Below are 27,646 nucleotides of genomic sequence, written 5' to 3'. Positions count from 1 at the left end.
TTTTTCAGTGATTTGTTTAGTCATTGGGAGAGCAAGTGAAAAGCCCCTCTAATAGCTTGTTAGCTATCTTTTTGTTTTGTTTTGCTGTCAAAGCTTTGCAACATAAATCTGGCCTGTTAAGATTACACAACCATGAATAGAGAATCTTTTTACGGTCCAGCCAGTGTGTATCTAGTTGTTAAAATGCTGGGAGAATGAGAGTTGTCAGTCCTGACTTGCTTCACAGCTCTAAACATATGCTGCTGAGAGCACTTGCTTTCTATACACAGCTCACTTTCTTATACAAACACACACACACACACACACACACACAATTGGAAATATTGCGCTCACATACGCCTGTGAAAATAAACAGTCATATAGGCTCTTTTGGAAAGAAACACAAACCGGCAAGCAAGAACTGACACGTAAACCTCCTAAGACACCCTGAAATGGATACAACACATGATAAACTTGATATTTACTGACAAGGTTGAAGGACTAGGATAAACGCCAAAGGAAAGGCAAAGGATAAATAAGTTACAGACTTTATGTCTTCTGAAACATATAGCCAATAGCATCAGCCAACCTTATGACCATGCAATAGCTTGAAGCATGTTCTGTTTAGGAATGTAATTTGCAGAGACTTCAATTTTGATTCAAGATTTTGCCATTTTTGGTCAACTTATGTTACCATCCACACTGTCCTTATCACAGCATCCATATCTGTGTGTAGGTAGTTGTTTGGGTCTGATTTCCACACAACATACCTCAAGAATGCAAAGCATTAGGCTGCCAAATCACAAATCTTGGATGTCTTGAAACGCACCACCAAGAAAGAGTTCTCAAAACAGTCTCTCTATGTCCAATGGTAACATATCTTTGACAGGACAAATAAACAGTTCAATGATTAATTTTCGCAACATTACTGACACAATCTGAAATCAACGGCTGCCTGAGGTAGAAACTCAAAGCATGCTAGGGGAAATAGTCTACAGTAATGTCAAGTATAGGTCTAAGAATTTCAAGGCGCCAAACAATGAAAAAACACTTGTATGGTCTTTAAAATTTTGTGAGCATGTCAGCTCATTAACCTCTTATCAGAGGAAGGGCTGAGACAGAGGGTCGGGGTGGCCCTGACTAAAGAGAGGGCTTTTTTTTTTGTTGGACTGATAGATGAGGATGTCTCCCATCCAAGGCTGGGCTCCTGGAGGGGGGCCGGGGACCTCGCTCTGACCTCAAGGAGAGAGGCAGAGAGGAAGGCAAATGAGAAGGAGTGAAAGGGACATGACTAGGGGGGTGCCGATGAAATATAGTCAACGATAACGTGCAAGGCTGCTGCTTGCCTGACCCAAAATGGACTGTCTCAACTTTACTCTAAGAAACATTAGTCTAAAAAAGTTGTAAACTTGGGGAATAGCCTCAGTTCAACATATTGCAGATCTACAAGCCAAAGTAACTTTTATTTTTTAAGAAGTAGAAAATTAACCATCCAACCATAACTCCTTTTATGATCATTTAATGGTTCACAGATATTTCAACTGATATACAAAAAAAACACTTAACATTGTCTCGACATCAAGGTCACAGCTGGGAGTCTCCAAATCAAACTATTTACAGTATTCACAGATTCACTCTATTGCCAAAGTGAATCGCTCCAGCTCTTTTACAATTTCTTTCAATCAATCTCTTTGAATTAACAGCCTTAAAGGAGGCAAAAATATTCCCTCTTGGGAACAGAAGGCTAGCCAGAAGTTACAGGCCGTAACCGTCCAATCCTGATTACTGCACAGACTGACCTCTCAAAGCAGACAGCAGATAATTGCATGCTCTTGCATTTGAAAGTCACATTAAAGGGCTGATAATGGCGTTCTGGCTGAGAAAAAAAGGGGATCACTGGAGCGTACAAGAGGAACAACGGATCTGTCTTGGCTAGGGTAGGAAATTGGTATCTGCTTTATTCACAGCTAAACCTACAAAAGATGTCCTCTCCACTGGCGTGCATTGTTAATGGTATGTTGCTTTTGAAAAGGGCCAAACTACCTGTTCCTTGTTGAATAGGCTTGCTAGAGGAAAATGCTGGGATGAAGATAATAGGGTCTGCTGATGATGAGATCCACGCAGCTCAAAGCACAATGTGCTATTCATATTCTATCACGTACTGTGATGCAGCACAGAGCACAAATATCCTCTCTGACAATGCAGATGTGACAAAAGTCCAGCAAAAGGTAAAAAAAATATTGAAAATATCTTTTAACTCCTTCTACCGTCTTTCTTTTATTTTCAAATGAAAATGAAGCACAACATTTGGATCATAGGGTAAAGGAATGCACAAGAGATCAAATCATATGCAAAAATAGAGAGAGCAAAAATCCTAAAATATTCACTGCACAAAGACAAAAGCAAAACAGAACAACAATGCTGTATGTCTAAACTAGATCAAAAAAGACTTTGGCTGTGCTGGTGGAATTAGAGCAAGACAGGAACTTCAAATCTCAGAAGTGGATGGGAGTTTCTTTGCTATATGTATATTGGCCTATATCATCATCTCACAACTGTTAGAAGTGCCACATGTGTTTCAGCGTGCTATCATAATTTATTGTTGCTAATAACACAAACTCTGGTGGGTTTGTCTGTTTGGTTTGGTTTGGTTGGCTAGTGTGAATGCTGGTATTGGAACTCTGGTGCAAACCTAAAAACTGCACCAAAACCACTTGAAGAGGGATGTCTCAGTTCACGACAAAACTCACAGAAAGAAAATGTCACCCTCCTTATTACCCTGTAGTGTGAACTGCACTTGGGCACAGGGAAAGAAAGTTCAGCAGTAATGCAGCACGGTCTGCAGGCTTTTCTGTTGGCTGTGTTGTATTCTCCTCTCGCAGGTGCTTGTTTGGGGCAGCTTACTTTGAGAGGACGGTTAGTTTGCAGTAGTTAATAAGATCCCCAAGGAAACTGACACGGAGCAGGTCACAGACCATTGCAAACACCAGAGCCTTCATAACCCCACCAATGCATCACCTTTAACTGCAAACCTACCTTTTCCTTGCCTCCTAATCTTGTGAAAGTGTAAAGCCTTACATGGGAGCAATAACACACAGGCATGCAGAGGAGTGTACAATTTAAACACACACAGACACATACTTAAGGACAATGAGAGTGATATATAGGAATGTGGCATTTTTGATTTCCCAACTCCAGCAAGTTGCACAATGCTGCAATGTGCAGTGATATAGTTAGTATATCACTACAGACTGCAGTGTTCACTGTTACTATAACACGAACAAACAAATAATGTTTGCAGCATTATAATTTTTTTTGTTTTAGTAAAATCTTTTTTGCACATTGAAACTTTTTTTTCTGTAATTATTTATAATTAATTTATGTGTAAAAAGAGATTCTCCGCTAGGTTGCATTTTTTTACCCTAGCTAAGAAAATGTTTAATATACGATAACTGTCCATTTCTATATAATGGTATACTGTTAATATACCTTTTCATAGTTTACATTACATTTTAACATGTCATCGTAGGTAAGGCAAAGCAATGGCTCAGTTATTTTCAAGTGTTCTAGTAAGCCATGACAGAGTGACAGTGACCCAGCATGCAAAATACCAGGACCCTGAAAGTGAAGCAGCTAAATGGCATTCAACCATCATACATTTAGCTGACGCTTTTATCCAAAGCGACTTACAATTGCTATGTATGTCAGTGTCTTGCTCAGGGACACATTGGTGTCTCACAGTGGATTCGAACCTGGGTCTCTCCCTCCATCACTACCCAGTTTATTTTTTACACCTGTGCTTTTCCTACTGTGACAACAGGTGTATTTGAGATGACTGCGGCAGACTTTCACCAACTTGATGCAGGCGACTGCAGGGGCGGGGTAATTTAATCTCATGAGACATGGTGACGTTTTGCGGCGCCGGTGAAAGTCGGAAACAGTTTCTAACCAGCATGCCTCATTTTAAGTCCAGCGTGCATAATGTTGTAAGCATTTTTTTTAACACACTGAGTTCTTCTGCCCTCAAGTGGCCAGAAAATAAACCTTGATTACTAGTTAATTATTAATTAGTTACACTTACTAGTTAAATTAAAAATGTTTTTTTCAAAAAATACTCCCAAACACTGAGATATACCAAATTTAGAATTATGTAATATTGTTCTCCATGATTTATTAATTTCACACATAACATGCAGGTAATAATAAAATCTCTTTTTCACAAAGTTGATCAGAACACATTGAAATTAACCAGTTAACGGTCTGGTGTGCTTACCTGCAATTATATATTTGTGGGCTTCAGAAGGCAAAGAGGAGGAAAAAGAAGAAAGAAAAAAAAGACAGTTAGTGAAAGTGAAAAGATCTCAAAAAGACACACAAAGTGAAAAGATCTCAAAAAGACACACAAGACCCATCAGAATAAATACAACTTTGGAAAGAGAGGACAGAAGCAGAAAGAGACAGGATATGCCTGGGATGGATGACTGACAGGAAGTAGATGAAGGAGGATGAGGAGGAGGAGAGGTGATCACAGACCACAAATGGAGTCTTTTCACAAGTAATAATCAGTGACACTGGCACAAAAACAAAGGTCAAACTCAGAAAAAAGTTTCAATATACACAATCACTTCCATTTTCCATCTACAATAATCTGAATATTGCTGAGGTAAACAAATGCAACACAGGATGAAAAAAATGAGAGAAGTTGTACAAAACTTTGGTGCCTTTAGGCAAATTGAATTCAATTGCCCAAATTCCAGCACCAACAAAGTACTAAAATTATAAAGATAGCATACCTGAACAAACCAAACCACCTCAAACACAACAAAACTAAGATTAATCACAGAGAAAGAAAATCATAAATCTTGCTTATCTCCTCTATCTCACTCACACACAGGCGGACACAGGCCAGTCAATCTGCTGTTTGCCCAGCTGATGCAGATTGATGGTGAGCAGTGTTGACAAGGCGTATGAGAGGCTCATCCATAAAAGATGGGCTGGGCTGAGCAGGAACTGGGAGCTATGTACTGGGGAATAACACACAAACCACAGAGTTCCCTCCACAGGTACACATGGAGACATTCTGCCTGTGCCTTGCCAGTAACCCAGATTAGTCTGCACAGAGACAGACATTGGTAACAGATCAAATTATGTTATTTTACATGAAATGCTGTGAAATTGCCACCATTTTAGGATTTGTACCTACACAAACCATCAGCATTAGAGTCTGGGAGAGACACATGAAGGGCTAGAATGTGTGTATGGTAGGATGAGGAGGGAGGGGAGAGGGGTTTAAGTTGTCAAAAGTTTAATTTTATTATTCTTACTGATCCAGATAATTTCGTGAACGGTACCAGTACTCACTTTCCGCAACGTCAGTGCTTTTCCTCAAAATATATACCCCCTCTGTTTTTTCACAAGCTACCTGCACAACGCGGTTTTTCAGACTGTTAGCTAGTTTGCTAAAGAATTATTGCTGCAGCAAAATCAACAATAAGAACAGCAATAGAATCACTATTTGGTATCTCGGGGCAAATGAGCATGGCAAAACTACTATCAAGTCTAAGCGAAAATTAAGCACAAAAGCTACAGGAGAGCACCAATGACAGTTGCTAACAAAAGGAATTTACTTACAAGACCAAATTGTTGCCCTAAAAAAAGATGTCAAAAGTTGGCAGTCACTCCTGGTCCCATTTTGTCATCACTACAATAATATGATGTATCAGTAAAGTAAGTATTTTACTGTAAGATAATTGTTGTGCTGTTGTTGGACCATCAGACCACAAGTTCTAATGTGAGCTAACGTTAACCTGGAGCTAAAGTACTTTATCCAACAGTGGCGTCTGCATTTCAACCCCAGCGTGTTTATCTAATACAACATTAGACTACTTAGCTTAGATGTGGCTATTTACTCAAATTGTTGTGTTGTTTAATAGTTGTATGCCACAATGAAGAACTCTGAAAAGGTGGCTTTAAAGCCTTGCTGCTCATACTGTTGTTAGCAGTATTTCAAGCCACTGCATTTTGTGCAATCAGCCAAGGCATGTTTTATCACTTGGACTGAAACAACAATCATGCTCAACATTTTGATGTCTGTCAGCCATCGACGATGCCATCAATGGCATCGTCTTTCACGATGCCATCAATGGCATCGTCTTTCACCCCCACTGTAATGGTAACAAAACAATCAGGCCTGAAACATGTCATACAGCAGACTTTTAGATTGCAGGTACATTTATCTTTTTTAAACATAAAAACTGATTCTTAATTATGTGTGATGTATCGAATCGCAGTTCGAAGTTTCAGTATGGTGACAACATTAATCTACTGCAAATTATCCCTTTGCTTTTCTAGCTGCTCAAAACCACCGTCATCCAGGCACGAGCCTGTTTCAATAAAATCCAACCAACACAGTAGTAAACTACAAAAAGTCTAGTAGTGGTTCCACACAATAACCTCACACCCTGACAAAACAGGTGTTTGGATGGGTTTTGTCCCAGAGTGGGTATTAGCCGAGTGTCAGCTCGCCCCCTCAGTACCACCCTCTTGCATTTCTCTCGTCCTGCTTTCTAGATCCTCATTATTCCACAGTGGGGTCTATGGGGGAGCAAACAGTCTATTATCCAAAGATGGAGCTTAAGACAACTTAAAGCTCTGGAGGAGTGGCTATTTATTTGGCTTGAAAGACAGAAAGAGAAGGAGGGAGTGTGTGTCTGGCCTGGCATTCCCATATCACTTAGGCTAATGTGATTAAGGGTGAGTGAGAGGGGGAGTTAATTTAGCTCAGAGTGTGTTGGTTCTAAGTGATTCATGTCAAGGAGAGTCGAGGGGGGAGATGGAGGGTCGTGGCCAGTCACAGGACTTCCTTAAACACACACACACATGCATGCATAATCAAATAAGATTGGGGGATGTGGGGGTGCAAGCTTGTTTTTAGTGCCTGGTACCAAATTTAGTACACATGAACGTGCACACAGAAATGCTTATTGGTACCACCCAAGATTATAAAATTGTTCCCTGTTTGAAAGACGTAGTATTTCTATCGTAACATAACAACTTCAAAATCCTTTTGATGGTACAGTGACTTGTAATAAAGGGAGTGACGTTGCTATAATTGCCGCTTTGGGCTTGGGGAGCTTTCTATGCAACTATACGATCCTGGCCAGGATTTCGATCATGAGCATAATGCTTTGCATAATGCCTTACAGCACAAACACAACTCTTCAGCAAGCAAGCTATAAGAAGAAGCAATAAGTGCAGAAAATACCAATGTAAGTTCTTTGGAAGAAGCTAGTTCGGTATTCTCAGTATGGATATCATGGCAGAGGCTGCAAAGACACTGAAGAAAACATTGTTGGAGGAAGCAAGGAAGAGAAAAAGACAGAGTGAGAGTGAGTAAATATTGGACTGGCTTTTACTCGTTGGCGTGAGCTAAAAGATTTGAAAGGAAGCAGGACAGATGCTGAGCTGGCCTTCTTTCTGTTGGAGTAAGTAATAACTTATTGCTATGTCTTGTGTAGTTGTTCTTGCTTGATGTTCGGCTGTATTAGACAGAGAAATTAGACAGAGGTTTCATACACAGAGGTTTAGCTGCTAGCTATAAATCTTGAGATGGTTTTGGCTAACTTACTCAATACCCAGGCACCGGTAATGTACTCTGTAAAGTACTCTTACATCGGTTGCTGTCTAGCTTTGTTGGATAGCTTGCCACCCAAGTTTCAAGCAACATTATGCTGTTTCTGGTGGAGAGATTTTAGCTAATGCCTAAGGCAAATACAGCAAAGAAGATGGTGACGGACAAAGCTAAGAAGAGAAAAATAGAGTGACGAACTAAGAGGCTGCTGGACGTTGGCGAGAGCTGGCATTCTTTTTGTGTACACAGTTGGATTAGCAAGTAATATTGCTATGTCTTGTGTTGTCACACTTGCTTGATGTTTGGTTGTGTTAGCAAAGTTGGGGACTTGCTAGTTTTTGATCGTAATGTAATTGATATTATTATATATATATCATTATGACTGGAGTCAGGATTATTGACATCACCGTGTGAGAAGGGGACATAACAATTGTTATCCTGGTCTCTTCATCCACCATGGTAGCATGAATTAGGAGGGTCATTTCTCTTTTGGAACAGTACAAAAAAAATGGTGTGACACGACTCTAATCTACCTATCATCCAGGGCGCTGTCCTCTCGTTACACAATCTGTGTTCTTTTCTGACTCTCAAAACTAAAAAAAAGAACAGTTCTTATTTGGGGTGTCTCGTCTTTGTAAGATTCAACTATTGTAGGGCCTGTTCCAAACTAAAAAGGCAAAACACTTGATCGAGGGGCAAGGAACAAGAGGTGGAGAGCCGTGTGTGTGAGCAGTAGGGCCTCAAATATGGCAGATGGACCCTTTGGACTCTGAATGGCTTTTTGTATGTTGCCACCCACACACACATTATATGGCCAGACACAGCATGTCAATGACACTTCCAACTAAACTCTCAAAAAGCAAAAGCTTGTTCTCTGTATCAAATATTCCTCTGGAGTGAGTTTTCAAAAAGTGGATGAATACATCTAGAGGCACAAAGAAAAAGATCTGATTTCAACATTCGTCATCTCAACATTAAAAAGCAAACAAAGCACGCTTTAAATTGTGACACACATGATACATGCACCTCTTACTTTTAACGCTGTTAACTGTTAAGAACACACTTGGCTCAAATTTTGTCTTTGTAATGGGGGGAGTTTAACTCACTTGTATTATGACTGCAAAACAAATACTTCCATCCTCTCAGAATACTCATCCATCTCAATAGGATCGCCATGTTCCCCAAAAAAGGAAGGATTTTACAGACAGGAAGAAAATATCTCATCAATCCCTCCCCTCTCTAGCTATATTGTACATTTTCAAATACCTCCTTCTGTTTTCACATAGGTCAATGCTTTACGTGGGAAATTCAGTATTGGCAGAATCGTGTAATAGTAAGTCTGTCAATGCAATAATAAACCTGCTTCAAATATTTAATAACTGAGTCATACTATTGTATAGTTTTTATAACTATTCTGGATAAACATTTAAGCAAAGTTAACTATTTTTCCTCACTGTCTTCCAGTTGTGGAATAACAGCAACCTTTTCAGATCCCCGATTCAGAAAGGATGTGTGGGAGTTTCAGACAACATATAAGTCTGAAATGGGGAGCCTTTAGGTCATCCACAAAGAGGGTCGAGAATTGGGAATGGGGGAAGATTTCTCAGGGACTTTGACCAACTACAGCATTTTCTCACACGTCGGACACTGTGGGTTGTTAAAAGTCCTATAAGTTTCCAGCTGTGAGGTGTATACAACCCTTTCACCATCCCCTCCTTTTCTCTACCACTTGAATAAATAGAGGCTGAGAAATGGGCCGGAGGGCGAAACAAGAAAAAGGAGTGAAGGATCCCTTTGGTACTTGTTTACCTCATGCAACACATCTTTCATGTCTTCATTTACGTGGCCTTGGCAGACTTTACCAAACAACTGCTCGCCAGAAGAAAAAGCAAAGCGTACATTGCTTTATTGTGGTGGATTTCCCTCAGCTGTAGGGAATTGAGACTTGAGTTGCTGAGGCCACAAAGAGTGAGATCCCCCATCTCTGCCCGTCCTCATGCTGGCACCTTTTGGTGTTTTTATTAGTCCATTTTCTAAATATAGTGGTGGATCAAGGTGTGACTGCCCATAAAGAATTGGTAAAGGCTATCTTAATCTCAGAGCACAGAGGCCACTTAAATTTTGTAATGAGTAATTTGCATATTCAACGCAGTGGCACTGTGATTATATATAAGAGAGGATAGAAATGCAAAGAAGGTTTCCTTTCACTCAAGCAGAATCTTTTCTCAATAGTGTAATTTCACGCCACGCAAATCTGCAACCCCTCTGTGGGCCTGGGCCTGCCTTGATTAATTTAGTGTGAGGAAAGAGATTAAACACCCCAAAGCAGACACCAAGATAGACAACAAGGAAAGACTGAAAAAGTCACAGCTGTAATGAAAATAAATTGTCACTGCTATATGAGGTGGGTTTTGCCAGTTTTGTTCAGTCACATGACTGAACATTCCAATCTCCAGACGCCTCAAAGGCTCATCTTTTTTTGAATGTTATCCTTATTTTGACATGGATGTCATGGATCCTTCCTCCCACTCCCAGTCTGACATTCTATGTCTGTCTTCATGGAGGTCTGCTGCTCTGCCTCTGCTGAAAAGTCAAAGCTGGGAGCTGCTGTGATATGAAGGAGCTCCATGTTAGCACTCCTCCTCTGTGGTCCATTTACACCAAACCCTGAGCAAACTGATCACATTACAGGAAGGCTTGAGGATGACGGCCCCCACGTTCTTGTGATTCCAAGCGTGGCAAGAGATGAGTTTCTCCTCAAACCTTCACACTGTACAACCTCAAGCTGCATGTGGGGCCTTAGGCCATGTCCACACAAAGTTCTTGGCTTTGGTCAGCAGGTAGTCTTTATGGGCCAATATTAAATCATTATTTTAAACACATTCAGTGCCTGACACAGGAAACAGAACAATATGTAGATGAATACAACTAAATTAGGAGTTTGGCTTGAAATACAGTATGAGCTAGTTTGGACAGTCTTTCATTATAATACAGTTTTTAAATGTATCAGCCTTAACGTTACAGGTCTGAACATATTGTCTGATGTAAAAGGTGAAACATTTGCACAAGAAGAACCCAATTTTGGTGAGGCCAGGGATGGTTAGATGACAGCGACATCAAATTGTTTATATAATCCAATATGAACAGTAACAGGGATAGGCATCTTATTGGGATTTTGATTTAAGTTTTACAGTATATAAAAAAAAAACAATGCATGAAAAAAAAAAACACTGACCACAGAGTTCAAAAGAAAAAGTGAAACGTGGCTTTTAAGAGGACACTAGATCAGTCCAAAAAGTGCCATCTCATATTAGACTGTCAAGTGTTCCCTGTGGTAGCTACGCAATGAAGGCTTTCTCCCAGACGCATTCATCAAATGGATCAGGATCATGACTCCACTGCTAAATGAAGGCTTGGCATGGCCGAGCTTTTCAATGGGCCTTGCTACTTAATTCAGCCAAGCAGTTAATGTCAGGTTGGTCAAAGTCAAAAAGGCACGGGGAATTGAAAGTACCAGAGCCATCCATAAAGCAATGAGTCCACTCTTGCTTCCCTTTCCTGCCAGTGACACCACAGTATCGTCTGCCCACCCCATTTTTAGTGTAAGGTGTCCCATCCTTCAACGCTTCTCCCCTTTAGATAATTTCCACCCCAATCAGAAACACAACCCTTTTAGTGAAATAGACTTATCCAGTAATGGCTCCTAAAACTTTTACTATTAGAGGAAATGGCTTTTAATTTAGCCAATTAACCAGCTTGTAATTCATTAGCGGAGCGAATGATTCACCGAGTTAGAGAGCAAGCATGTGAGGGAGAGAGGGGAAAATGAGATGAAGACAGGGACCATCAGCTATCCCATGATCCACTTTACATCCTCTACAGGGGTGTAATTATCAAAAACACACATAAACAGAGGACCAGAACATTCAGCTCGAATCAGGCATGACCTATGATCCAATCATGAGAGATGAGAGAATTGAACTGATGATGAATGCAGGCTGAAGTTATCAGCCGACAGCCAGAGGACGTGCAGAGGACGGTAATTGAGAAGTGTGACGCCCTTGGATGCTGAGGGGTACAGGCACTTGGCAGATGAGGGATATTATAATTTGAGTCATGTCCGCCCACTGGCAGAGAGAACTCCAAAATCAGTCTACTGGTTAATGAAGGAGCAGCCTGGTGTATTTAAAAGGCAAATGTCTATTGACGGTCCAGTCAGGATTCTTACTGAAGCAAACTAGGCAGAAAAGGCCACCACACCCAAAACTGAAGACATGTCACTACAAGGAAACTGGAGTCTTTCACCAGATAAGATAATGGTGGGTCGTAAAGAGATAAACATTCAGCATTCTTCACCATCGCACAGTCAACACAATATTCCACGAGAACAATTATCTATAGGCATTTAATCTACTTAGCACGCTGTCCTGCAAAGCGACAGGGCAGCAGCTGTGCATCTCCTGTCCTGACCAAAGAGTTCTTCTTAAACATGCATGACTGACACAATATAATGATGATCTGATAATTAATCGTTTAAGTCATTTGTCATGCATAAATGCAAAATGTAGATTCCATGTGAAAAACATGTGAAGACTTGCCTGCATTGTTTCAAGATACTGACACCTACCTACTTATCTTGACTACTAACATGTGAAACTGAAGTTGAAAGTAACATTTTTCCCAAATCCAAAACAATTCTCTGAGCATGAATGTACAGGACTTATTAAGATGGAAATTATCTGAATTCCACTTGAAAGCAGGTATTGTTTCTACTTTCAATGAACGCAGGTCTATCTTAAGCCCAAACAACATCTCATTAATACCCATAAACGCCAGGGTCTTTAACCATTAGACATTGTCTCTCTATTCTCCAATGGGAAAACAGAAAGTGAAGTGGACAAAGCTGCTGTTTTTGTCTTGTGTGGGCCAAGATAAAGCACACAGTGAAAAGGTTGCCATCCATCTTCATCCGCTTGGCATGTGCTTTAGTTACTTCCACCCTCAATGTAGCCTGTCTTTTTCTGCTCTCCTTGTGTGTATGTGTTTGTTTGTGTGTGTGTGAGTGTTGTAAATAACATTGAGGTTAATGAAGTGCATCCACCTCTCTTCCTCCCCAAAATGAAAGTGACTTCATTAAGTAGTTGCGGCCTTTCTGTCTCGGAAATGCATGCATGTACGCACACACAAAAACACACGCCCACTGAGACACCTGAGGACAGTATTCATAGCTGTACACTCAAGACAAAGATAGAGATTCCCGCACATGTCCACAGACACATTCAGACAGTCTTGGCACTATAGCTCTGATGCAAAATTCCATATATTTCCATTTCCTCTGCTAAACCAGATACTTAAAATGTTATTGACAGGTTTATTTGTACTCTGGTTTCCACTACAGTTTAACTGAGCACCGCCAGGGATTGTTGATCAAGCTGTAGAATCTGTAAATTCCATGACAGTCCTGTCTGGAATTCAACTCGCTAAATTTCCATGACCAGCGGAGAGTATGTTCAATGCTTATTCTCTCTTTTATTTCCTGACAGCAGTGGCGAGATCAGCATCATGTACTGACGTCCCGTATGTCTTATTCTCTCCCTCATCACTGTCTTTTTTTCACCCCTGTCCTTTTCACTGTCTCCACCCCTTCCTCTTTCTCGCTACATCATTTCATCTCAACCTCCCACACATTACAGGTCACCGGGGAAGCAATCGTCTTAAGTGTTCTGGCTGACAATGAGTGCTGATGAGAAACCTTCCTGTGAGTGTAAGCTGGCTAAGGTAAGCTCCTGATCCACCCTGTGCTGCATACAAATGCAGGCAGATCATCTATGCCTTCTCTTTTCCTCCTTATTCTGAAAGTTTCTACCTACTACGATTATTATTGTAAATGCCTGCACAAGACAAACAAAACTCACTTCTACACACAGAGGTGTATCAACAGCCAAAATTATTATTGGCAAAAAAACAACCAGACAAAAGGCCTTTTCACACCAAATGTGAAGAATTGGAGCAAATGAATCACACATGAATTTAACAATCCAAACCCATCTAACTCTATGAGCCTATTCTGCTCACAATTCACACAACAAGATGGATGGTAATCATCTAATCCATTTGGTTTCAACATAGTGTACTCCTCGAAAAACAAAATAAAGATTACCAATAAAAGATGGAGAAACCTACATTAAGAAGAGGAAGGAGGATAAATCCACAAAGAGTTGACAGGAAGGAAAGCCATATGAGCTTACTGGCTATATCTGTAAGCCTTGTATTAAATGCTATATATTACTCATACTAACACACACATATTTGATACACACATTTAGACTCTATTCAGTCCAGTCATGAATGATAAAAACCAGTACAATGCTCAAAAGCTCAGCATTTACATTTGTTTACATTAGCACTACACATAGGAAATGCAATTGTACACATTGTAGTTTTTCTACACAGTATTGGACACTTGGAATAATGAGCCCAGATGTCAGGCTTGGTGTGAAAGGTTTGAAAAAATGAATATTCTGCAATTTCGTTTTGATTCTTCATTTCGTCCCTTGTGGCCTAAATGATGGATCTCAATTCTGCTCCAATTTGCTGAAATTGGTCCATTGCATTTCCAGTTTAATCCAATAATAGGTCACGTGGTAAATGTCAGTGTCTATATCAATGTCAACATCCATCCCTCATTCTAATCTCTCTCCAGCCCCCTTTGAAGAGCAGGTATATGTGATAGAAAGTATCAGCCACAAAGGTGAGACATTGCTGACTCGCTGCGCCGCTCCCATAATCCTATGGGCTCAGGACAATGGCTCAGCCATTTCATCAAAAACAAAGGGCAACAGAGGTTGCATGAAAATCTACAAAGCAAGAACAGGAGAATCAACAAAACACAATCTCAGAAGTCTCTAGCAGCTGCTGAGCAGTTTGGCTTTGAGATGATTGATTTGTTTGATTTTACATCAACAGGCTTCATTTATCTATTCAAACCAGCTGTCGAAATTCCAAACTACCACAAGCAGGAATCTGTAGCCTCCAAACTGCTTCAAGGATGACTTCCTCCATAGACAAGTCCCTGCACAGCCCAGATCCTCAACACTGAAGAAACCTGTAAGCATTATGCATGAATAATGACTCCACTGACAACTGAGGTCGACAGAGGATGTGACATGGTAAAAACCAATGACATGTATGACAGCTTGACGATTCCTGCCAACTGTAACTTGATGAACTTCAAGTTACTTGGCGCTAGCATCAGCGAATAAATCTTGGCGTTGCTTCCTCTTGCTCTGATATGTGTCATTAAACAAACGCTAAGTGCCAGCAGACAAACTGAAGACAGCAGTAACTTATGGATGCATTCTCACACGTCCATTTGTGTGTCTTCATAACTGATAGATTTTTTTGTATTTCGTCTGCTAAGCAACATTACAAATAGAACACCATTATATCATGTCACACAAAAGAGATTTATGGAGTTACGTGCCGGTTGATTTTTGTGTTGCGCTGTGGCACAGAGAGACTCACTGAACACCAGAAACAGAAGAAGATACACTTTATTAATCCCACAAGGGGAAATGTGATGTTTTTTCCCTGTTATTTTTATACACACATAGGTCCGAAATACACACACGCAACAATGAACTTGCTCAAGGCCACCTTCTGCAGTGCCCAGGAGGTGAACTGGCATCTCTCCAGCTACCAGGCCACACTCCGCATCTCTGGTTTAAGCAGGACTTGAACCGGCGACCTCAAGTTTCCTTATAGTCCATAAGGAAACTTGAGGTCGCCGGAGCTACCATACAAAAAATGGTCACAGCATGAATCAGGAAGGATCAAGAAAGATCAAGATGGCAATTCACACGGGGAGGCTGCTCTGTTTCTGTTTGACAGCTGAGTAACATTACCTTTGCTGTTTCACACAAACGATAGGTCAGTATTGTCTTCGTTTGTTGTTGTGTTTGTGGCTGACCTAAAAGTGGTTCGCTCTGTTAGCTTTGCTGGAGCAGTAGCGACAGTGTGATAACCCACAACCTAGTTAAGAGTTGTTACATCAATTGCTGTGTGTTTGTCCGCTCTCACGTTATATGATAGTATTTGTTCATAAAATGTTTGCGTTTACATTTATTCATTTAGCTGACGCTTTTATCCAAAGCGACTTACAATTGCTATATATGTCAGAGGTGGCACGCCTCTGGAGCAACGAGGGGTTAAGTGTCTTGCTCAGGGACACATTGGTGGATGGGTCACAGTGGGGGATTGAAGACCAAAGGCACATGTCTTATCCACTGCACCATCGCCACTCAAACCCAGGACATTCAAAAAGCAAAGGGTTTTATGGCCACATCAAAGATTTTCTAGGACAGTGGGATAATTTGGGTTGATTCATAATGCGAAATGCTATAATAATGTAAAATATGTTGGATAATGTTTATTATTCTACTATTCATTGATGAGGTTGATTGATAGCGGTAATCCTACCAATAAACTAGGCTCCATCGCTCAGACTTTGGCTGCAAAGTATTTCGCGTTAAAGTATATTTAAATGTTGACAGGCTTGTTGTCTCACTTTCTACAGTAGCGCAAAAAAGCATGCCACCTTATTGAGGCTAACTTGCCCTCAGCCAGCAGATGCTGTGAATAATGCCATATTTCACCAGAGACACTAGTAGTACTGAAGGGAGGGGCATATTTGTTTGGCAGTTGAGTTCAGATATCAACAATCTTCCTGCAGAATTACTTATTTTCCCTCTAAGACTTTTCACTTACAACAGCTTCAGTTCCAGTGACGACACATGTTTGGATTAAACACAATCATAGATTACCCATCTGACAGAAGAAGTTAGCCAGTGTGGATTTGGTCTAAAATTGGTGATTTGGGAGAAAATATTGCAACACTACTTTTTTTCAACCTCCACAAGATAAATGTGACAGTACTGTGTAGAAATGAAGGCCTTGCCAGCTTTACTTTTAATAATTTGCAATTGTAAATAAGTAGAATTTATACGGTTATTTCTTAAAAGGTTTTGAAACCTGAAAGCAGATTTGCTCATCTTTGCAGCCAGGTAACATAACATGCAGAGAGTTTGACAATTATTTAAACAGAGCAGTAGGACTTCATGAGGTTTAACCAAGATGAAAACACCTTCATGGAGCAGAGACTTGTGGAAGATGCTTTCTAGGCTTTGCTTAACATAACTAGAATAATTAGAATTGAACCTTAATGGAATTTGACTGCATTGAATAGGGAACAAGTGTTGAGGGCGGTGTAATGACGTAATATTATTTGAAACAATCCCAGTGTGGTTCAGTTTGTTTTAATGGTGTATCTTATCTCACTGAACAAAACATTGCAACTGTCTGAAAGATGTTGTTTCAGACAGCACATTGTTGTGCTTTTCCGCAGAAGGAACCCATAGCTATCTCCCTTTTGGGTTTTACGATGCCAAACCACTCTATTAGCAAACATGGCGCGCCTCTTGCATAATGGACCAGAAGAGTGGTATATAATCAGTCTAATTGGCTCTGGGTGGATTTAATAACATCACATAATAGTCATGTCACGAACCACTAATTAAATGCTATAATCAACATGCTGCCTCATATACTGAGCCTCTGATGCAGTGTTCAGCCGCCATGCATGGGAGTTAGAAAGGGGAGGGGGAGTGTGCAAATACTCACTAGCTCTGTGTGTGTGTGTGTGTGTGTGTGTGTGTGTGTGTGTGTGCGTGTGTGTGTGTGTGTCCATCCCTTGATACCTCCATTAAGGGCTGTAGCAGGTGTGCAGGCAGGCACCAACTGATCTAGTTGTACAGATCCACTGAGGCTGAAAGCCTGGAGACGTTTCATTTGTGAGAGGATGTGCTCTGTCAGACTGTGTGTGGTGCTAATGGCTCTGGGATTGATGAGCTTCTGGTCATCTCATTCCAGGGCTGCAAATAGGTTAATCTGCTCATTGTGTGTTTTGATTAATCGTATAAGCTATAGAGATGCCAACAAATAGTAAAATATCAAAATTCCCACAGCCTAAAGTGGCGTCTTAAAATTGCTTATTTTGTTTTTATGAACAGCTCAAAGCCAGGATATTCAAAAAGCAATAATATAAAACCGAACAAATGAATGTTTTGGCATTTTTGCTTGATGAATATTCTATTTTTCAATAAAAATCAAAATTAAATTTTCTCTCACTTAATCGGCTAATGATTTCAGCACTAATTCATTCATTGCAATAAGTCACACTGAAGTCAATTATTGTATTATCTTCACTACACCCTGCATGCTGCTGTCATGTTCTGAGTTGTGGCTCAACCATGCTGATGGTGATCATGAGGTACACACCCACTAGTAGAGCTGCAACTAATGATTGTTTTCATTGTCGATTAATCTGCCTGTTAGGAAGGTTCAGTGTCAGTGCTGATATGAAACTGAGCTGAAAATCCTTTCATTAGAGAAGGTGGAACCAGAAAATGTGTTGCAGTTTTCCTTGAAAAATGACAATAAATGATGAAATGATAAATCAGTCTCAATTACATTACAGTTACGTTTTTTATCATTGTAATGCCTTATTTTCTGTTATATTTCTGTTAGCTTATAACAGTTAAAAGATAAGAAGGTAGATTTACCTACCTATTGTACACTACTCTCTGGAAACAATCTCAGGGGTTCTGACCTAAATAAAACCTACCAGAGGAAAAAATGCTCAATAGAAAATAGCTGTGTGCTGTGCTCTGTTGGTCGGCCGTATTACAATAGAAAAGTGGATATTTTGGGCTCAAATTCCTGTCGCTTTTTGATGCAGATTTCTTTTTTAAAAGTGGGATGAGGCATAAAAACCCAGATTAATAAAGAAACTGATGGATCAACCTACCTGCTTCTCCAGTTTCTAGCTACCAAACTTCAACAACTCCTAGGAATTCAAAAAACAGTATTGCTGGAGCACCCACTGAATCCTTAAAAGCCAATGTTTGCAATACAGTAAACATCCAGAGCTGGCCTCAGGCCGCAGTGTTTTGCAGGCCTGCAGACAAACCACAGCCTTTCACATCCATTAGCCTTCCAACATTTATGCCAGTCAGCAGCAGCTGGCCCAGGAATAGGAAAAGTCCACTTGTCCCTGCCGGCCACACTTCCAGCTGTTTGAAAAGCAAGAGAGAGAGAGACTTGCAGATAGCGGTGTCCCTGTGAGAATACTTGTATTCAAAGCCATTTACCACCAACGGTCCTTTCCCCAATGTCAAACAATCTCAAAATGAAAGTTCTGATATGATGTTGTCCTGACTGATGTGAGTTACTTTGTGGTGTAGCCTCTAAAACTAATGCTTGACATTCATGTTGGGAAACACACACAACACTATGAAAATGGCAGTAGCACAACTCTATAGAATGAAATCTCCAACTCAGCTTACTATAGCATGGGAATGAGGGCTTGGCTTCAAAATCTGCTCCACGCAGATAATTTTGTTAATAACGACAGGAGGAGGGATGTGGGAGGATAGTCGGGGTGTGTTGGGTGAGGGTATTATCCCAAAGAACTCCTAAAACACAGAGACACACACAGGCCAGAGAGCCCTGTTGCCCCAGTATTTTTGGGCTTCCTTCCAGTTTCAGCAACTCGCCCCCATCTGCCCGGCGCTCTGAGCACCCAACAAAGGCCACCTATGTTCCCACAGGGAAAGCATGAGAGGTGCCGCTAGAGCCCTGCTCTCCACACACACACACATGCACGCACACACACACACACACACACACACAACAGCCTGGCTGGCACAACAGGGTCCACATGGAAAGCTGTGATGTGTGTGTGTGTGTGTGTGTGTATCTGGTTGCGTGTGTATGTGCATGCATGGCCCAAGTTTCCAGCCAGCCATAAACTTTCCCAATATGATGTCACTTGGCAGAAAAAACAGTGAATAGGGAAAACTGAGAAAGCACTCCAAGCACACACACACACACACACAGACCAACACCTGCCTCCACACCCCATTTTTCACGAGGTGAGATCTTTTTTATGGTCCAGCCACAATAAAGAATGCAGACAACAACACCATTGTAACTGCTGCTGGTGTTTTGTGTGGAGCTGTAGAGAGAGCAGGATGCTCAGGTTCTCTATTACGTTGAGTTCTTTGACTCAAGAGCAGACATAAAGCAAAGTGAAAGGGGAGCCGTCAGACTTTGAGAAAGAGGAGGTGGAATTGATGGCAGGATGCATCTCTACAGCAGCCATCTGGTTAAACCATCTTGTGAGCTGAGGGGTTAGGTTACGTCCTAAGTGCCCACAGGGGGGGGACAATGGAGAAGATACAATCCGTCTATCTACTAAAACAGAAAGAGATCGGCTGCAGTGAAGAGCAGAAAGCATGTAAAGGGGACAAGGACCCACTAAAAACACTATTATGAACCAAATGTAATTATTATGTGATTCATATGGATTTTTTTTTTCTTAAAACTCTCCAGGGAGGCCTGAGGTCAGGACCTGTCACAGATCAGCAGGGGGACGTCTTATTCAAGGACACTCCAGCAGGGTGTATGCTTGATGACAGGAAGATTTAAACCTTGGACACCCGCCTGAAATTTCTTGTCTCTTTCCAAGATTTCACGGCATTACCAAGTATTTCAGCACAACCAAAGTGTTTCAACAACCATATATTGACTATATGCTGGTAGGGATGACAGGCACTGAAAACGGGTTATATTAGCTATTACAGACATGCCACACTTTACGTAAGCAAGATTACTGATCATTATTTATAATAATAACTTTAGAAAAATAGACGTAAAGTAGAAGAAGGGGAACGAGGTGCTCACAGCAGGAGGATGGCTTGAAGGACCACATATTGGCACACTGGCATCCTGGCTCTGGCTAAATCTACTTCTGTCTACTGCAGAGGCACAATCCACAATCTGGATGAGTAACCAGTATAAATGAGTAGTACAAAATTATAACAATAATGATAATGTAATGCATGTTAATATAATGTTAATATATTAACTATATGATTTCACTATATTCATTATAATTTAATTTAATAGTATACTAGCTTAACAATAGTATAATGTTAATTCCAGATCCAGCTGTTTCATTTTTGTCGCTTGTTTAAATCCTTGTGCAAGAAAAAACGGTTCTAGGTTGTAGTCTTTACTCACACACTGTGTTTGTAAATTATTTTTTCTGTTAGGTTCTGAATAGGTACTAATAAAGGAGTTTTTTATAAACTTCTACATCTGCAGCTTCACATTAGAGTAGGTCAAGTCAGCTTGTGGAAACTAGATATATAATACAATAGGAAACTACACGCAATGAAAAAGGACTACAAAAATGTCCATTCTTCATGATAAAAAAAAAAAAAATCAAGTGGCACTTCCCCTGCTCATCTCATCTTGATCCACATTGGAAATTATCATGCAATGTTTTTCTGAAATGCTAAAACACTAAACCCCATTCTCTGAACCAAATGCTCAGTGGCCTAAACCCATTTGTCGATTCAATCACTCTTTTGGCAAAAACAAGTTCAGGTAGTTAGACTAGACACCATTTGCGAATCTCATTCACTCTTTTTGCAAAATTCTAAATACATTCTCACTTACTAAACACATTTTGCACTGTGATGCACTTGTGTTGCAAAATGCTAAATACGGGCGGCAAAAGTTAAACACAACAACACAGCTGTCATTGTTTACACAGAACACCTCATTATTCTGCACACTTGTTCCTAAGGATGTGATCAAACCAATATGAGGTCCCTGGCCAGTGTTGTGGCAATGTCACCCTCTGTCCAAGCTAAGGGATACGTTCTCTACTGTCATTCAACCTTGGGGCCACATAAGACTGAACATCTTCTTACATTTCTTGGTGGTCTTTGGGATTTTTTGTTTGAGCGTAAGAAGCAGGATCAGTGCATCCCGTCTATGTCGTGGTTTGGGACCATGTCAGCTTTCACCGTTGCGTCCGGATGTGCAAGTGCTTCAACATCAACCAGCAATTCATAAAGGTTTACCTTCCACCATGCAGCCCTTTTTCTCAAACCAATAGAAGAGTTTTCTCTGCCTGCGTGTGGAAGGTCTATGAACGAAACCCATGTACTAGAGAAAAAACTTACAGGCAATGGAATTGGCCTGCGGTGAGAAAAAGTCATACCACCAGCATGGTCAAAAACCTGAGTGGAAAAACATTAAAGCTTGGATAACAAGAAAAGCATTGAAAAGAAGATGCAGTAATGGCTGACAGAAACAGATTGCATCTCAAATGTTGCAGTACCTGTTTCTGCTTCTTTGACTGTAGACATGTAATGCTGTCACTCGCTATTACATATTAAAAGAGTAGGGGTGTTGGAGAGTACGTAACCAGTCCGGGGGGGAACCCTTGCCTTGCTGCTGGCTGACAAAACCTCACAGGGTACATGTGCTACATGTCAGGAGAAACAAATTCAGTGATTGAAAAAAACAGTGCTTAATTAATTATGTAATCTTGCCATCTTCAATATATGCACATAAACGTAGTTGATTGAAGCGCACACTGATTGACATTTTATTTTGCAGAAATGTTCTACATTCACTTTTTAATATTTTATTGGAAACATAATCAAAAGTTCTCAAACGCTGATTATAACTGCTGGTTTGTGAGTGAGGAGGAGAAGAGAGGGAAAGACGGTGGAGCGAATGAAAGACTGAAATCCACATCCATGTCCAAGTGATTAGCTGTGAAGCTATGCCCATTAGGCAAATGATGATTATTGGCTGCTCATTATTAGGCTATTACAGCATCATTAAAATTACATTATGAGCCCATTTAGTGCAGAGTGCAGTTAGGCACACACAAACACATCAGCGCCACATATGAGTAAACTCTGCCCACCAAATTGACATCATGCAAAGAAATGGCATTTACAAACACAGAGAGAGAGAGAGAGAGAGAGAGAGAGAGAGAGAGAGAGAGAGAGAGGAATGTAGGTGCAGGCTGACACAGGACCAGTTTGAGACATGTATGAACTCATCTCTTTTCTATAGGTCTCTGTCTCTCAGAGCTGCACCATTCCTAACTGACATTTCTACGCTTTGCTTTCATTCTCTATTCTCCCCTGACACACACACACTAACACATACACTTTGATACAGAGCTTTGAAGTCACTGCAATACATTGTTTTCTCGTTTAGCTGTGAACCAAGAAAGAGGCTCTGGGAAAAAGAGAAGTCCCATGTGGGACGTCACCTATGCTGGGAGGTTGTCTGTGTGTGTCCCAGGAGTGCCAGATCTTACGGGTGAATGGGCAGGATGGGACTAGAGCTATCGCGTGGAGGGGCTCAAGTTGCGCACACAATCTCACACAGAGTCCCACACACATATCATAAAGTAGGTGAGTGTCCCAGTGCCTGTCACTGTGAGGCCATACTGCACTGGTACAAAGGCACGCACCATTGTACACACATGCATGCTCACAAACACACAGGTAATTATGTCACTAGTGCGGCTGCATTCAGTGAACATGAGTACACACACGCAGTTTTCAAGAGCATTCAGCATCCGAATTAAACCTGACAGCTTTTCTCTGAGTGACAATTTTGTAATGATTTAATTTGTTAGAAAGCATTGGTTAGAAAGGAAAGGGGAAACGGTGGGTCATTTTGTCTGGGCAGAACATCTACTTACTGAAGTGCTCTTAGCATTCCACAGAAGAGACAGACATATGGTGGTAAACCAAGATATGGAAAGGAGTTTCAGGATGTTTGTGAGAGGTCTGACATCTGAATAGAATCAACTAAGTTTAAAGACATTTCCTCAGTAAAAAAGTATTTTGGCTCATTTGTAGCAGAGACAAAGAGTTATCGATTAGGAAAAAATCTGCATATAATTGAAGTGTAAATGAATTTTTTAAATGATGAACCTTGTAGCAACAGTTGTGAAATATCAGTTCACCAGAAATCTCCCATGTACATGTTCCTGCAGTCCTACTATAGCTGTCAGCTGGTGTACCATAACTTTGTATGCATGTCAGCAAGAAATGTAGCAATCTTTCGCTGGCAAACAAAGACCCTGCATAAGTTCCCAGGGGTCTTGATTTTTATTACTGCCACGGAGCTGAGATAACTTCTGTTATGATTTGGCACTATATAAATAAAATTTAATTGAATAAACTGAATTTGGCATGGATAGAAATGTTGGTCTGTTTAACTTACATGCTGTGAATAGATATGTAGTGAAAAAACACTTGAATGAAACCCCCCCCCCCACACACACACACACACACGTTCATATATATTCTCATAAAGTAACACTAATCATTTAATCATTAACCATTTCCTAGAATGTTTCCTGGAAAGATCAAAGATTATTTAATTCGGTACTTATTATGGGGACAACAGAGACAGTAAACACTTTCCCTATATTTGTATTCATGTAGGTCTGTTACTGTGTATTTAGCTGACCTGCTGTGCACTGACTAAAGGTGTCTCTCAGTTACACTAGCAATTCATCTGAATTAGGTAGAGGTGAGTCAGATAGTGTTACACATCTGTTACTTTGTTTTAATAAATACCAAATTCCATAGTCATTTCCAGTATCAAGAAATTACGCTACCAGGTTATTTCTAGAATATTATTATCCAGACTTCACAGATGTCTGGATTTATTGGAAACCAGCTAAACTGAACAGAAAAAAGAGCAGTACTGATGCAGACCTGCTCTGCACCAGCTCAGCAGAAGTCTATGACTGGAAGAGGGATAACTGGAATTCCTCCGGTAGATGGCACATTCTTAATCTCATTATCTGGGAGAGTGTGAAATCTGCATTCCAGCCTCCTCACACACATTCACAAACGCACGCACACACACACGCACCGCTCAGTGTGTCCTTTTCGTGCCAGACGGACCCCGCTGTGTGTGACATGGTGGCCAAGATCGTCCACCTTTGTGGTGGCGTTATGGCTGTACAAAGGTCTAACCCCCATACCACAAACATTCCGACATCCACACACATATGCACATACAATCAACAAACTAAGAGCACAGCATTTCAAACAGCCTCACAGAAAGTAATAAGAAGAGGGGGGGGGGAAGTAAATGTGATGCTGCAAAACGTGGATGATAGAACAGGCCCTTTTAAGAGCTTCCTCTTCCAAACATAGCATTAAGGAAAAGATGGGGGTACTGCATTGAGTGACAAGAGGACCTCCCACTTTAACAGGCACCGTGATGAGGCGTGACCACTCCTGACAGGTGTTTTGTCTCACTCAGAGTGGCATGATGTGGCCTTTATATTGGTCACTTCCACTGAAAGGTCTGAAGAAATCCCACACCAAACAGGAAAAAGAGCTTGGCATGCTACGGCAAACATGGTCGTTTCTGCCTTTACAACCCGGAGCTTACGTAAATCTCCACGTCAATCAATAAGCCAGTGTGACAATCAAGGGGTATAAACAGCACTGACAGAAGCCACTCCACATCAAAGACACACGTTCTGCTTACTTATTGGTTCAAACTCAGTTTTTTTACTTCTCAGGGTTTCAGGCATGTTTACCCTTGAAAGCTAGTTCAATTCACAAGGCCAGTCTGGAATTTAATCAGCAGGAATCTTCTTTGAGCCACAAAGAGAAGGCATTAAAATCCTATTACGATGCACAAAGCCTCCACTGTTTCTCTGTAATGCTACAGCACCCTGTAAGGTACTTAAATTCTAATGTTAACTAGAACTAGCGCTGCCTCCTCAATCAAAGACCTAAAATCTTTCAAGTCAAATGCTGTAGAGAAGGAGCAGTTGTGCATGTTCTCCATGGGCGTCACTTTATGTTGAGAAGTGGTGGGGACATAAGGGCCCAGATTAGGGGTGTGATGATGCACGAGAACATGATTTTTAACACTATTTTAAAGAAATATGAAATGCTGGTCTGAGGGTTCTCCCCCAGAAAACTGGAGCATTTAACACTTAATTTCCTGCATTCTGGAGACATTTTCTGCTCCGATTTATGGTGGAAATGTCTTTATTCATATAAAGGGAAACAAAAAAATCAGCTGGCAGGTGACAATTCATAAATATAAAAATATAAGAGAATATAATGCAGTAACCAGCTGCTTGTTTTGTTTTTTTTAACTTAAGTTACTACTTAGCTTTTTTGGACAATACACATTGGTTATTTGTTATTGCATTTATTCTTTTTGTGCAAATAAACCTTTCTTAAAGTATTTTTATTTGTTAGTTAAAATCTTTTGGTGCAAGCTATTTTTCAGAACATTTTAACAAATGCTTTCAAAAATTGAAATCAGCCATTTCAACATGTCCACAGCGTCCCCAGTGTAAATGACACCTATGATGTTCTCAGTTCCACAGGTTCTCAGTAACGCTTTTGCTTCCGTATCCTCATTTGACTGAAAACATTCTCAACATTCACAAAATTCTCTCCAAAGTCAATGTAGAAAAGAACAGATGCCATAGTTACATTAAGGAAGCCAATTTTCTCTTGTGTCTGGCTCTGGCTTTCTATCACAGCTGTTCACGTGGTCAGAGGTGTACATTTGTACATTTTGCAGCAACTTCAAATGTGTTTCAGTCCATCAGTCCAGGCATCTCAGTCTTGTAAGCTTCTTTGGTGGAATCGTTGTATCTAGAGGAAGAGGGGCTTGGTGGGGACTGCTTTAACAGGAAGGAAAGGTCGCTGAGATGGGGAACACATGAAAGGACAACTCCGTCATCTGTGAGCTTTAATGACAGACTGTGCAGCCTTGTTTTGACTGAAGAGCTCTTTTAATATACATGACAAAAGACGTCCTTCTGGGACCTTCCCTGGCAACAGCACTGAATCCCCTGACAAACTTCTCTTGTTTTGCCATTGCTCTTCATCATGTCATCATCATCATCATCATCAAAGCGGTAAGGCATCTGCCTGAGCAAAACATTCTGCTTTTGATGGCCCATCCAGTGTGCTGGAGATCAGCACTCTTCATGTACAATGAATTCAAAACAAAAGGGCAGACAGTTCAGGTGCTGGCCCTGCTAAAATGGAGCACTAGGCTTTTACTCTCCCCCACTTAAATTGTATAGAGCTCTTCACTCCTCTTTCAATGTCCTTGTCTGTTCTCTTAAATGACACAGAGCCCCGACAGGACACATTACTCTCACTGTCTCGCTAAACATTGTTGTGAAAGGTACCGAGCACGCACAAAATAGTCAGAACAGGACAGTGCACTCTCATTTGGCAACCTCTTGAAAAGCGAAAACATGTTTTTCAGAACACAGTTGATACATTACATACTTGCAGTGCCGCAAATGAAAAAAGTCAGTTTTCAAAATATCATGAATTGACTTATTTTCCATGGAGAGCCGTCAGTTTCATAGGAGCTGATGACCAAATCAGAAACTGCTGTGAGCTAAGTTGGAGAGAGAATTGCCATGGGTCTAGGTGGTATCTTCTTCACTCAACATGGACAGGAAATTGCACGGCAAAAAAGCTATAGGCCAGGGACACAACAAATCATCGTCAATCAATTGTAAAATGTGCCTGCTTGATATTGCATGAGGATGGAAACCAGGTATAAATAGCTATACCAACAACTGCAATGCAAGTACATCAATCTCATGTATGGCTACAATTGCAGCAAATATGACTATATCTGACATTTGTTTCCAGGATATCCAAGCCACCATATTTCTCTTCAGATCTGAGGGTCCTTTGAGGTATGATGTTGCTGGGTGGGGCGAGGTTTAGCAGATGTGGTTTGGGAAAAAGACCGTGGCTATTATGACAGAGACATTAAAGTAAAGGGAGTGGTCTTACCTGGTAGGGCGTTGGCAGGGAAAAGGAGGAGACAGCACATAAAAGAAAAAGAAAAGAAAACATTAGACACTGTTTGCCAAGCTTTAAGCCATATATCTGCACATGTGTAGTATACAAACATTGCACTGATAAAGTGATGTCTAGACAGAGGTACCTAAGGGTTTTATGGGGGCACGAAACCAAACTCATGCTATAATGGACACTTGGTCTGGCAGGACATGGTCTTCCAACACGCTACCACTGTGACGCACTTTGAGTCAAGTCACATAATGGTAGAAAT

The 27,646-nt window shown here is 40.8% G+C and overlaps 1 protein-coding gene across 2 annotated transcripts in view; it reads right to left on the bottom strand.

Annotated features, from left to right (window-relative positions):
- The window catches only part of agrn (agrin), a 261,254-nt gene that overhangs the window by 187,315 nt on the left and 46,293 nt on the right, over window positions 1–27,646 (bottom strand). The window lies entirely within an intron of this gene.

The sequence above is a fragment of the Micropterus salmoides genome, unplaced genomic scaffold (assembly GCF_014851395.1).
Source record: "Micropterus salmoides isolate LMB-PRFRI ecotype aquatic unplaced genomic scaffold, ASM1485139v1 Ms_hic_scaffold_16, whole genome shotgun sequence".
NCBI lineage: Eukaryota > Metazoa > Chordata > Actinopteri > Centrarchiformes > Centrarchidae > Micropterus > Micropterus salmoides.
This window is presented reverse-complemented; position numbering and strand designations above follow the sequence as displayed.